This window comes from Oculina patagonica, chromosome 4, assembly GCF_052425735.1.
Source record: "Oculina patagonica isolate OP01 chromosome 4, crgOcupat, whole genome shotgun sequence".
Taxonomy (NCBI): Eukaryota; Metazoa; Cnidaria; class Anthozoa; order Scleractinia; family Oculinidae; genus Oculina; species Oculina patagonica.
Window position 1 is genome coordinate 11,050,669 of NC_135761.1, and position 10,419 is coordinate 11,061,087.

Genomic DNA, 10,419 nt, shown 5'->3' on the forward strand with positions numbered 1-10,419 from the left:
ATCCGTTTACTGTTACAGAATTACTTAACAACATTGAAACAGTTTCGGTGATCGCTTATATGTAATCTTACTTATGACTGAAACTAGTTATAACTTTTGTTAAGACTTGCAGCAGTTTAAACCCAAATTTTAGAGTTTTGTCAAGTGTCATATAGACTTGACATTGAGTGGAGATCACGAGTTTCTAAAACAATGTAATGACACAAAAGTGAAGCGAGTCTGATCCGTGTTTACACAGGGATGGCGAAGTCGGGGGGCTAAGAGGGAGGGGGGGGGGAGCTTTAGCCCCCACACCCAGAATTTCTGAAAAAAGATAAAATAAATATAAAGACTTATAAAGAGAAGAATTTTTAAGCCCATCAACTTCAAGTCACTGGTCACTGGTTAACCGCCCATTTGGGGGGTTCATTTGTTTTCTTTACGGTTAACATACGTGATAAAAGTTAATTTCCATTGATTAATTTAACAGAGTTGAAAATCAATGTTTATCATTGTAAACATATAATTTTAAGGCCTTTGGACCATTCTGGGATATTTCGCAGCCCAGACTGGGCCTTTCTCTTTACCGACAAACATATAAGGCAAGACAGAAACATCTTCACAAGAGATTTTAATACTCTCACTTTCGTGGTCTCTCGTTGCTAGACACTTTTAAAGTTAACATTTTGTACGGATAAGGGTTAATATGTTTAAATTTTTACGCCTAGCACCTAAGTTTTTGGCCGGTCTTACGGTAAATAGTTAATCCCATTGAGACCCTCAACTAAAAGCTGACCACTAACCCGCCATCGCTTTGATAATGCTTGCCCTTCCCCTCTCTCGGGATTGTTGTTTATAAACATTCGAATGAGAATACAAGGCATCATGAACAATAATAATAAAGGACTATGAACATTCCAGCACTGATTCTTAAAATTTCTCTAATCAGTTATTCCCCTCTGGTGGCGTGTGTAAAAATCATTTCCGAGCCCACGAAAACTTTCCTGTTGGTGTCCCGGCCAGGGAAGAAAATGTAAATGTTGCTTTAATTTCATGGTCATTTATGCCAACTTCGGGGGGAAATTTAAGTGGTTCGATCAGAAGAAGGTTGGGATTCGGCAATAATCCCTGGCTGAACTGTTCAATTACAAAAGGATGTTAAAATCTTCCTTTAATTATTAATTTACTTCACGCTGATACAATGATCTTTTACAAAACTTTCATTCCCAATAAAATCTTCCCCCTCCCCTCCCCTGCACATGTACACCACCTCACCAGCCCAGAGAAATATTCTTGCATGCCTGCTGTGGTAAATAAATCTGACCCCAAGTGCGATAAGTACGTAATATGCTTCCTGTGATACTCTATCACCATACCAAGCACAAACAAGTCAAGATTTTTAATTCACATGGGTTAACGTGGTTGAGGTCAAGGTTCATGTTACATATTCGTCGGTAAAACTCAGACAAAACAGCTTTCTGTCTGTCTTCCTTGCTCACAGTGTAGAAAAAATTCCTTAATCCAGCTTAATCTTAGTATCAGTTTGGAATCACAAGTTTCTGATAGGAGCCGTAACGACAGTGTAACGATGAAACAAGATAAAGAAGAGAAGCGGACGAACAGAAGACAAACACTGAACAGCTTGTGTTCCGCGTCAGGCTTGCTGTTGTCTGTTTTGTGTTGTATCGCGCTAATTCACGTGGAACTCAGAATACAAGAACATCATCGACTGATATCACACTCAGTAACATTCTGTGATAACATGGAGACAGAAATCCTTCGAAAAGTACAACAAAATTACGGCAGATAGCAAGTTAAAGCTGCAGGCCGCCATTGGCAAGGGATCAAAGCTAAGATTCGCCATGTTATCATGTGGCGCGCCTTCTTTGCAGTCTTTGCAGTCTTTGTCTTCTCTTAACCCTCAAGTCATTTATTTTTAGTTACATTTTTTACCAACACGAATGAAAACGAAATAAGGAGGCTGACAGCATGTTACGGATGCCCGGGGTGAATTTCTATGAATAACTGGTTTAAATTTTTTAGATGGACAGGAGACATTCTCAAGACAGAAACGCTCTTCGTCCGATGATTCAAAACAGGAATCAACCCTGACAGCTTCCGAAGTACAAGTATTGATCAAACAAGAACTCCGTCTGCTGCAAAACTAAGTCTGTGCTAAAGATCACACGCTTTGCCGTGCAGGACCAAAAGGTAACACGGGACGACGAGGAAGACCGAGAACCCGAGGGAGACCAGGTCCCCCAGGGAGACCCGGGTCAACCGGACTTCCTGGTAAACACGGGCCAGTAGGAGCTCAAGGAACGAAGGACATAAAGGGGGACGTTGGGATACCGGGGGCCCCTATTCCCGTGGGACCTAGAGGCCCGCCGGGTATGAAAGGCGTCGAAGGTGAACCGGGCCAGTCCTTCTCGGCTCCATCTTTGCTGCAGCGTCCTGCTGGAATGACAGTCAATGAAAGTCATCTTGAAATATACAGTGGATGGCAACCCAAGTCCAAAAGTCACGTGGTCCAAGGTGAATTCATCGCTTAGCTTCCGGTCTGTTGATCACTAAAAAAATGCAGGTCAACCCACGGTAATTGTTTTGTACGATAAAGTTTCGCCACATGAAATATACATCGGAAGGCATCTACCGAAGATGGGCTATAGGCAGGCTATATATAGATTAATAAAATATAAATGCGAAATAACTATAATTTCGTTTTTATAATATCCAATGTGCATGATAAAATCTTGTATTTTTGTCACGTTTTGCATGGTCAAAGAAATACAGTTCTCTTTTTCTCGACAGTTGCTCCTCAACTTTATTGTCATCCAATCGATTGATGGCTGAAGAGAAACAAAACGTCACCATCGCCTGCACTACTACTGGTCAGCCGCTTCCCAGTGTCACGTGGTCCAAGTCAGTTGGTAGTTTGCCTGAAAACAGAACTGAAGTGATGAGTGGAACCCTGACAATCTACAGTGTGACAAGAAAGGACGCTGGAATATACATCTGTAACGCAGAGAACATTCTGGGATCAGCTACAAACACTGCTCATGTCATGATATTTTCTCCTTTGCGCTTCAAAGTCCGTCCTCCTCAAAAGGTGACTCCTGTGATGGGTTCAACTGTTCATCTGCCGTGTGTGGCAGAAAGTGACCTGAGGACTACAATCGCTTGGACAAAGGATGGTAAGTCTTCACTTCCTGTAGAATCCAATGTTCTACTGAATGGAACACTGCTTATTGCAAACATCAAAAAATCTCACGAAGGATCTTACACCTGTAGAGCGACTAATGCTCTGTCAACAATAGAAGCCAAAGTCAAAATCAATTCTCCATTTATTATGACTTCCTGTTCTGTGATAAGAAAAAACGTCAGCAGCGTAAGCGGAAATTACGTCATTGATCCAGACGGCGCTGGAGGCCTAGCACCATTTACAGTTTACTGCGACATGAATGACAAGAATGAAGTTGGCGTGACAGTGATAAGTCACGACAGTGAAAGCAGAACGCACGTGCAGGGATATGAAGCTGCGGGTAGTTACTCACGTGACATCCACTACACAGGAGCGAGTCTGTCTCAGCTGGCAAGTCTCACCAGAGTCTCCTCTCACTGCGAACAGTTTATCAAGTACGAGTGTTATGGTTCATCGATTATCGGAAATGCCTGGTGGGTGTCACGTGATTCTACTAAAATGACGTACTGAGGCGGAGCATCACCTGGCAGTGGTAAGTGCGCATGCGGGATGACCAACTCATGTGCAAACCCCAGTCAAGGTTGTAACTGTGATAAGAATGATTATGTATGGCGTGAAGACAGCGGTCTCCTCACTGACAAGAAACATCTTCCGGTTAAACAGCTGCGGTTTAGCAATACAGGCCATAGCAGCGAGCAAGGTTATCACACACTGGGAAAACTGAAATGCTATGGTATAGCGTAAACGTTGACATCTTTATGTATTCTCTCCAAATACTAATTTAAAACCCTTTAACTGAAAATCAAGGGGAGCTTCGTATTTGTAGTGATAACAACAATGATAATGATGACAGTTTGTTTGATCGACGATATTCTGTTCACAGACCTTCTAATTTCTCTTAAGATCGTCGAAAGTGCGAGCAAGATAAAAAGTGCGTGGGATAAGGCGAACGCAAACGCAAGGTAGTGGGTGTGTGTAGGATAGTGTTGGCTCGTTTGCATGTTCTTTTCAAATAGATTTATTAAAATAAACAAGGGTTTACATGCCATAATGGACATCTTCGTAAACAGCTTTAGCATAAACCAGTCTCCATTGAGCTAGTTTAAACTATAATGGATTCCCGCCTTGCGACGTTCATCCAGTATAATAACGGCCGATTGATTGATTGATTGATTTCGTCACAAGGCTTAAAAAAATAAAATTGCTATATTTAGAGAGGAAGCCACATCAGCGCTTGCTGGTTTTCATGCGGGTCCTCTGTCCAGGTCGAATTGGAATTTGGAATACCGGAGAACCCGGAGAAAAACCCTCGGAGCAAGGCGAGAACCAACAACAAACTCAACCCACATATGGCACCGGGCCGGAATCGAACCCAGGCCACAATGGTGGGAGGCGAGCGCTCTCACCACTGCGCCATCCCTGCTCCTAGGAAGAATAAGTAAACATATTCAATACTTATGTAACTAGTTGATCAAAGACCATCCTCGGAGACCCAGGGGCAGTTAGTGGGGCGAGGAAAACGCGAAAATGCGGGTAGAAAATAGCGCGAAAAGGCGAGGGAAAAATCAGCATATAAAAGTTGTATTGACTGAAAGTGCCCCTATCGTAACACTTGCATGCTGTTTGCGAGTTTTAAAAGTTTGTGTGCGATATGCTAGTTGCACTGCTGTAATGATATTTTCTGGGAAGATCAATGACAGCTTATCGCGAAACTTTTCCAAACAAGAGTAGTTTTTTATGAACAAGCCCGACAGATGTGTCAAGCGGCCGTCTAGCTACGCGTGCAAGGCGTGCAGCAGCGATTCCCACGTTTTTTATAGGTGAGATAATAGAAGATCGATCGCAGCTGGAAGCGAAACTACAACAACAACAACAACAAAAAGTTTTTCTAAACAATCATATTATTTACAATATTTTTCACCTCCCGCAATTAGCCTAGTTATTAGAGGCGGGAGGTAAGAAGAAAATGAAGAAGAAAAAATAAATCAATAAAGTTACAAAAGGGTAATACCTTATCTATATTAAAGAAAAGATAGTAATAAGAAAGATAACTTTGAATATCATAGTAATAAATTAAAATAATAATGTGTTTTAAGTTACATTAAGCTAAAGATCTAAAGATAAACTATTTCCAAACAAACTTTCAAGACCTTACATTTTGTAAAATTTTTCCGTCGATCGACCGATTAGCTACGCGCGCGTGTAATGCGTGCAGCACCAATTGTAGCACTCAAATGACGGTCATATTTCCCGAAGACAAAATTTTCCCGACACTTCACATCCAAGTTGAGGAGGCACTAGCCGAAACTTTTCCTTCCCGAGCAAATTCTTGGCGAACAAGCAAGACAGATATGGCGAGCGAACTGGAGAACACTCCAAAAGGACTGTAGTCAGGCTGGTCGCCGATTGGGCAGAATAATACAAAGGAAATACAAAAGATTTTTCTGCCCAATCAGGAGGCAGTATTCAGAGAGCTTTTTGAACTGGTCTGGTAAGACTCTTTCCCCAGGGGCACTTTCAGTCAATACAAATTTTATATGCTGATTTTTTCCCTCGCAGTTTCGCGCTATTTGCTACCCGCATTTTCGCGTTTCCCTCGCCCCACTAACTGTCCCTGGGTCTCGGAGGATGATCAAAGACTAAAACAAGCGAGTTAGGTATGCTGTATAAGTATTTTCATAATAATTCTCATTACCTAAAAGGTAAAATCAGCGCGCATTCAAGTTAAACAAAATGGACTATTTTTTTTCGAAAACCTCTAACTTCTATGGCTGGCAATAACGCCAATAACAGGTTTAAATTTAGCAATCGGGCTGAATTTTAGAGCTAAAATGGAAAATTGACACACGTATCTTGTTCACTTATAATCTTAAGACGGTTCAGTTTCGATGTTGCAGCACAGGTACTCGTAGTTCGATACATGAGAGCCGTACTGTGCGACGAAATATGAGGATTCCTTTGGGAAAACGGTGTTTCTGAAACCTCTAAATATGGACGAATTAAAAAATATGCTTATCTTCTTCATTTGTATGTGTCTATTTTTGTGGGGGCTTTGGGATGATTACTGGTTTTAAGTTATAGGGGAGCAGGGATGGCGCAGTGGTGAGAGCGCTCGCCTCCCACCATAATAGAATTCAATAAAGAATATTTCTAGCACGTAACTTTGCTGGAGCTAAAAGATCGCTAGTGTTTTAAAGGAGATTAACAGGTCAGGTTATTTATACTCACTTTAATTTTATTTCCCGGGTTCGATTCCCGCACCCGGCGTCGTATATATGTGCGTTGAGTTTGTTGTTGGTCCTAGTCCTTGCTCCAAGGGTTTTTCTCCGGGTTCTCCGGTTTCCTCCCTCCCCAAAAATTCAACACTTCTAAATAATTCGATCGGGAATCCGAGGGCCACAGGCTTGTTAGTCGAAAGACTACTACGTGCTACCCTCGTAAAATAAAGACGATTTATTTATTTATTTATTTATTTTTCTAGCTTTTACTGTTTTGCCTTTCATATATATTTTTTAGCATACGCCGTTAGAGTGTACGTTGTGTAAGGCTTCTGTGGATTTTTTAATAGCACTCTATGGATAACGGGACCCAGAACACGATTCAGCCCGCCATACATAATAGAGTAAGTAAACATTGCAACCTGCCCAGCCTTGTGTAAGTGTATGAGCCATTTAGTTGGGTAGGCTTGACCCTCTTTCAGCTCGTGATAATTGTTAAATCTTGCATAACCTTTTACATTAAGTAGTCTTAGGTTCAGCCATATGCATCTTATTGAATTTTCATACTTTTGTTGCATTTTAAGTGATAAAGTAAATCCTTTGCTCATTTCGTGAGAAAAGTTGTTGCTGTTGGAATTAAAATTAAAGTGAGTATAAATAACCTGACCTGTTAATCTCCTTTAAAACACTAGCGATCTTTTAGCTCCAGCAAAGTTACGGGCTAGAAATATTCTTTATTGAATTCTATTATGTGAAATGTTTAAAAAGGCAAAAGATACAATAACACACTGGGCACGGTGCTTGTGTTTTTTACTTAAAAAAAAACGTACTTGTATCAAAGTCATAAGTATTATGAACTATCATTGTCTGTGATAATTCTTACTCATTTCGTAATAAAACTTGACGGAATTACAAACCCTTATAAACCACTTTAAGGTAGCCTTTTGGCTTTCAAGCACTGAAAGATAATCAGACATTTCATTTTAAGCCTAATATGTTTAAAAACAAAAAAGAATCCAGCCGGTCGCGTACCGCCCTCCCCTTTATTTAGTTGGAAAACAAAACAGAATATTCTTGTAATCTTTTGGGATAAAAATTAATCCTCCTGTCTTAAATTTAAAAGTCACCTCTGCAATCTGCGAATTTAAATTTAGCCATTGTCAATTGCATACATTGTCAATTACATCAGTGAGTGAATTGGGGCACACTTGTGCTTACAGGACACCCACGTTTGATTTTAAATACCACAGGTACCTAGTTTTGAAGTCTGAGCATGAGATACAGTGACGGCACAATTTTCGAATGGTTCCTGCTTATTCTTTACTCGGTTCGTGATAAAATTTAAGGTCTTATTTTATACTTGATATCTTCAGGGTGATTTTAACCTGACCTTCAAAAGTCCAGTTGAAAACAATGCTTTCTTGAGGAAACATTATATTTCTGCTTAGCAAGTTTATTGTATTTTTAGTGTTGATATAAGTACTTCCTTCCTTTCGTAAGAAAGAGTGTTGCTGTTGGAATTAAAATTGAATATAAATAACCTGACCTGTAAATCTACTTTAAAACATATGTTTTATCTCCAGCAATGCTACGTGCTTAGTAATGCTCTTTATTGAATTGAGTATGTGAAATGTTTAAAAAGGCAAAAGATGCAATAACACACTGGGCAGGGTGCTTGTGCTCTTGACTTAAAAACCAAAGTCATAAGTATTTTGAAGTACCATTGGCTGTGATAATTCTTACTCATTTCGTAATAAAACTTGACTGAATTACAAACCCTTATAAACCACTTTAAGGTAGCCTTTTGACTTTCAAGCACTGAAAGATAATCAGAAATTTCATTTTAAGCCTAATATGTTAAAAAACAAAATTGAATCCAGCCGGTCGCCTCCCACCCTCGTCCCCTTTATTTAATTGTAAAACAAAACAGAATATTCTTGTAGTCTTTTGGGATAAAAATTAATCCTCCTGTCGTAAATTGAAAAATATCTTCTGCAATTTGCGAATTTAAATTTAGCCATTGTCAATTGCATACATTGTCAATTACATCAGTGAGTGAATTGGGGCATACTTGTGCTTACAGGACACCCACGTTTGATTTTAAATACCACAGGTACCTAGTTTTGAAGTCTGAGCATGAGATACAGTGACGGCACAATTTTCGAATGGTTCCTGCTTATTCTTTACTCGGTTCGTGATAAAATTTAAGGTCTTATTTTATACTTGATATCTTCAGTGTGATTTTAACCTGACCTTCAAAAGTCCAGTTGAAAACAATGCTTTCTTGAGGAAACATTATATTTCTGCTTAGCAAGTTTATTGTATTTTTAGTGTTGATATAAGTACTTCCTTCCTTTCGTAAGAAAGAGTGTTGCTGTTGGAATTAAAATTGAATATAAATAACCTGACCTGTAAATCTACTTTAAAACATATGTTTTAGCTCCAGCAATGCTACGTGCTAGTAATGCTCTTTATTGAATTGAGTATGTGAAATGTTTAAAAAGGCAAAAGATGCAATAACACACTGGGCAGGGTGCTTGTGTTCTTGACTTAAAAACCAAAGTCATAAGTATTTTGAAGTACCATTGGCTGTGATAATTCTTACTCATTTCGTAATAAAACTTGACTGAATTACAAACCCTTATAAACCACTTTAAGGTAGCCTTTTGACTTTCAAGCACTGAAAGATAATCAGACATTTCATTTTAAGCCTAATATGTTTAAAAACAAAAAGGAATCCAGCCGGACGCGTACCGCTCTCCCCTTTATTTAATTGGAAAACAAAACAGAATATTCTTGTAGTCTTTTGGGATAAAAATTAATCCTCCTGTCGTAAATTGAAAAATCACTTTTGCAATCTGCGAATTTAAATTTAGCCATTGTCAATCGCATCGCTTTCATAGTGAGTGAACTGTGGCAGACTTGTGCTTTCAGCACACAGGACACCCACGATTTATTTTATATACCACAGGTACCTAATTGTGATGTCTGAGCATGAAGTGCAGTAACTTCACAATTTTTGAATGATTCCTGCTTATTCTTAATCAATTCGTGATACATTTAAAGGAATTATTTTATACCTGATATCTTCAGTGTGATTTTAACCTGACCCGTGGAAATTCAATTGAAAACAATGCATTCTTGTGGAAACGTAATATTTCTTCTTACGTATGATACCAGTTTAAAGAGTTGCTATAAAATAGTTCTCTGACAGGCCCAGAGAACAGTGCACCTCCTGACTCGTCAAGATGCGCTTGGGAATGTATCTTAAACCTTCGCCTGTATTTCTGCTGGTTTTGGCCATACTGGGATGTTTCACTTTTACTGTAAATGGTAAGTATACGATCAGTGAACCATTATCTGGAAAAAAGTACTTTACATGAACTTCAAAGCAACACTATGCAACCTTCCTTTAAAATAATCTCTCTGTTTCTTTGAAACCATCAAGAAGTTTCGCGGTTTCATTTGGGGCTGTGCCTCAAAATTTTTAACTCTATACTGATCATATGCTTGCTTACGTTTGCACGCTTTTCACTGAACACTTTTTGAGATAACAAAAACGTTAAGAAAATGAAATAGGAGATGTTTGTACGTAGGCAGGCAAATATCTATGCTGTTAAAGAGGTGATGAGTATTTCTGCACGGGCAGAGGTCTTTTTCTTCGACTCGTTGGAAGCCGAGAATGTTTCCCACACCCAAAACTAATGTCACTTATCAAGTATTTTTAAATTGCGATGTTTCAGAAAATCAAATGCATATAATATTTTGTCGACACAACGACAGTGAGTACAATTTTTTATCGAACGTTTATATTTGCAACAGACTGAAGTCGACACGCCCCCTTAAGACTTAGAAAGGAAAACGGTTGCTTGTTTTTTCGCATGAAGCAAAGAACAGTTTTGAAACTAAAATTACATTATGTGGGTAATTTTCTGCAAAAGATCTAGAGCTGAGGTATTTTTTCTTGTCAATGACGACACATACCAGTCTTGTGTAAAGGAGCTGAGAGATTTAATTTAG

At 39.2% G+C, this 10,419-nt stretch overlaps 2 pseudogenes across 1 annotated transcript in view; both read left to right on the top strand.

The window, feature by feature from the left end:
• Positions 1-10,419, top strand: part of LOC144651424 (uncharacterized) — a 120,865-nt pseudogene that overhangs the window by 25,728 nt on the left and 84,718 nt on the right. The gene's annotated exons all lie outside the window — the stretch shown is intronic.
• LOC144648144 (contactin-associated protein 1-like) lies at positions 2,825-4,346 on the top strand (annotated as a pseudogene).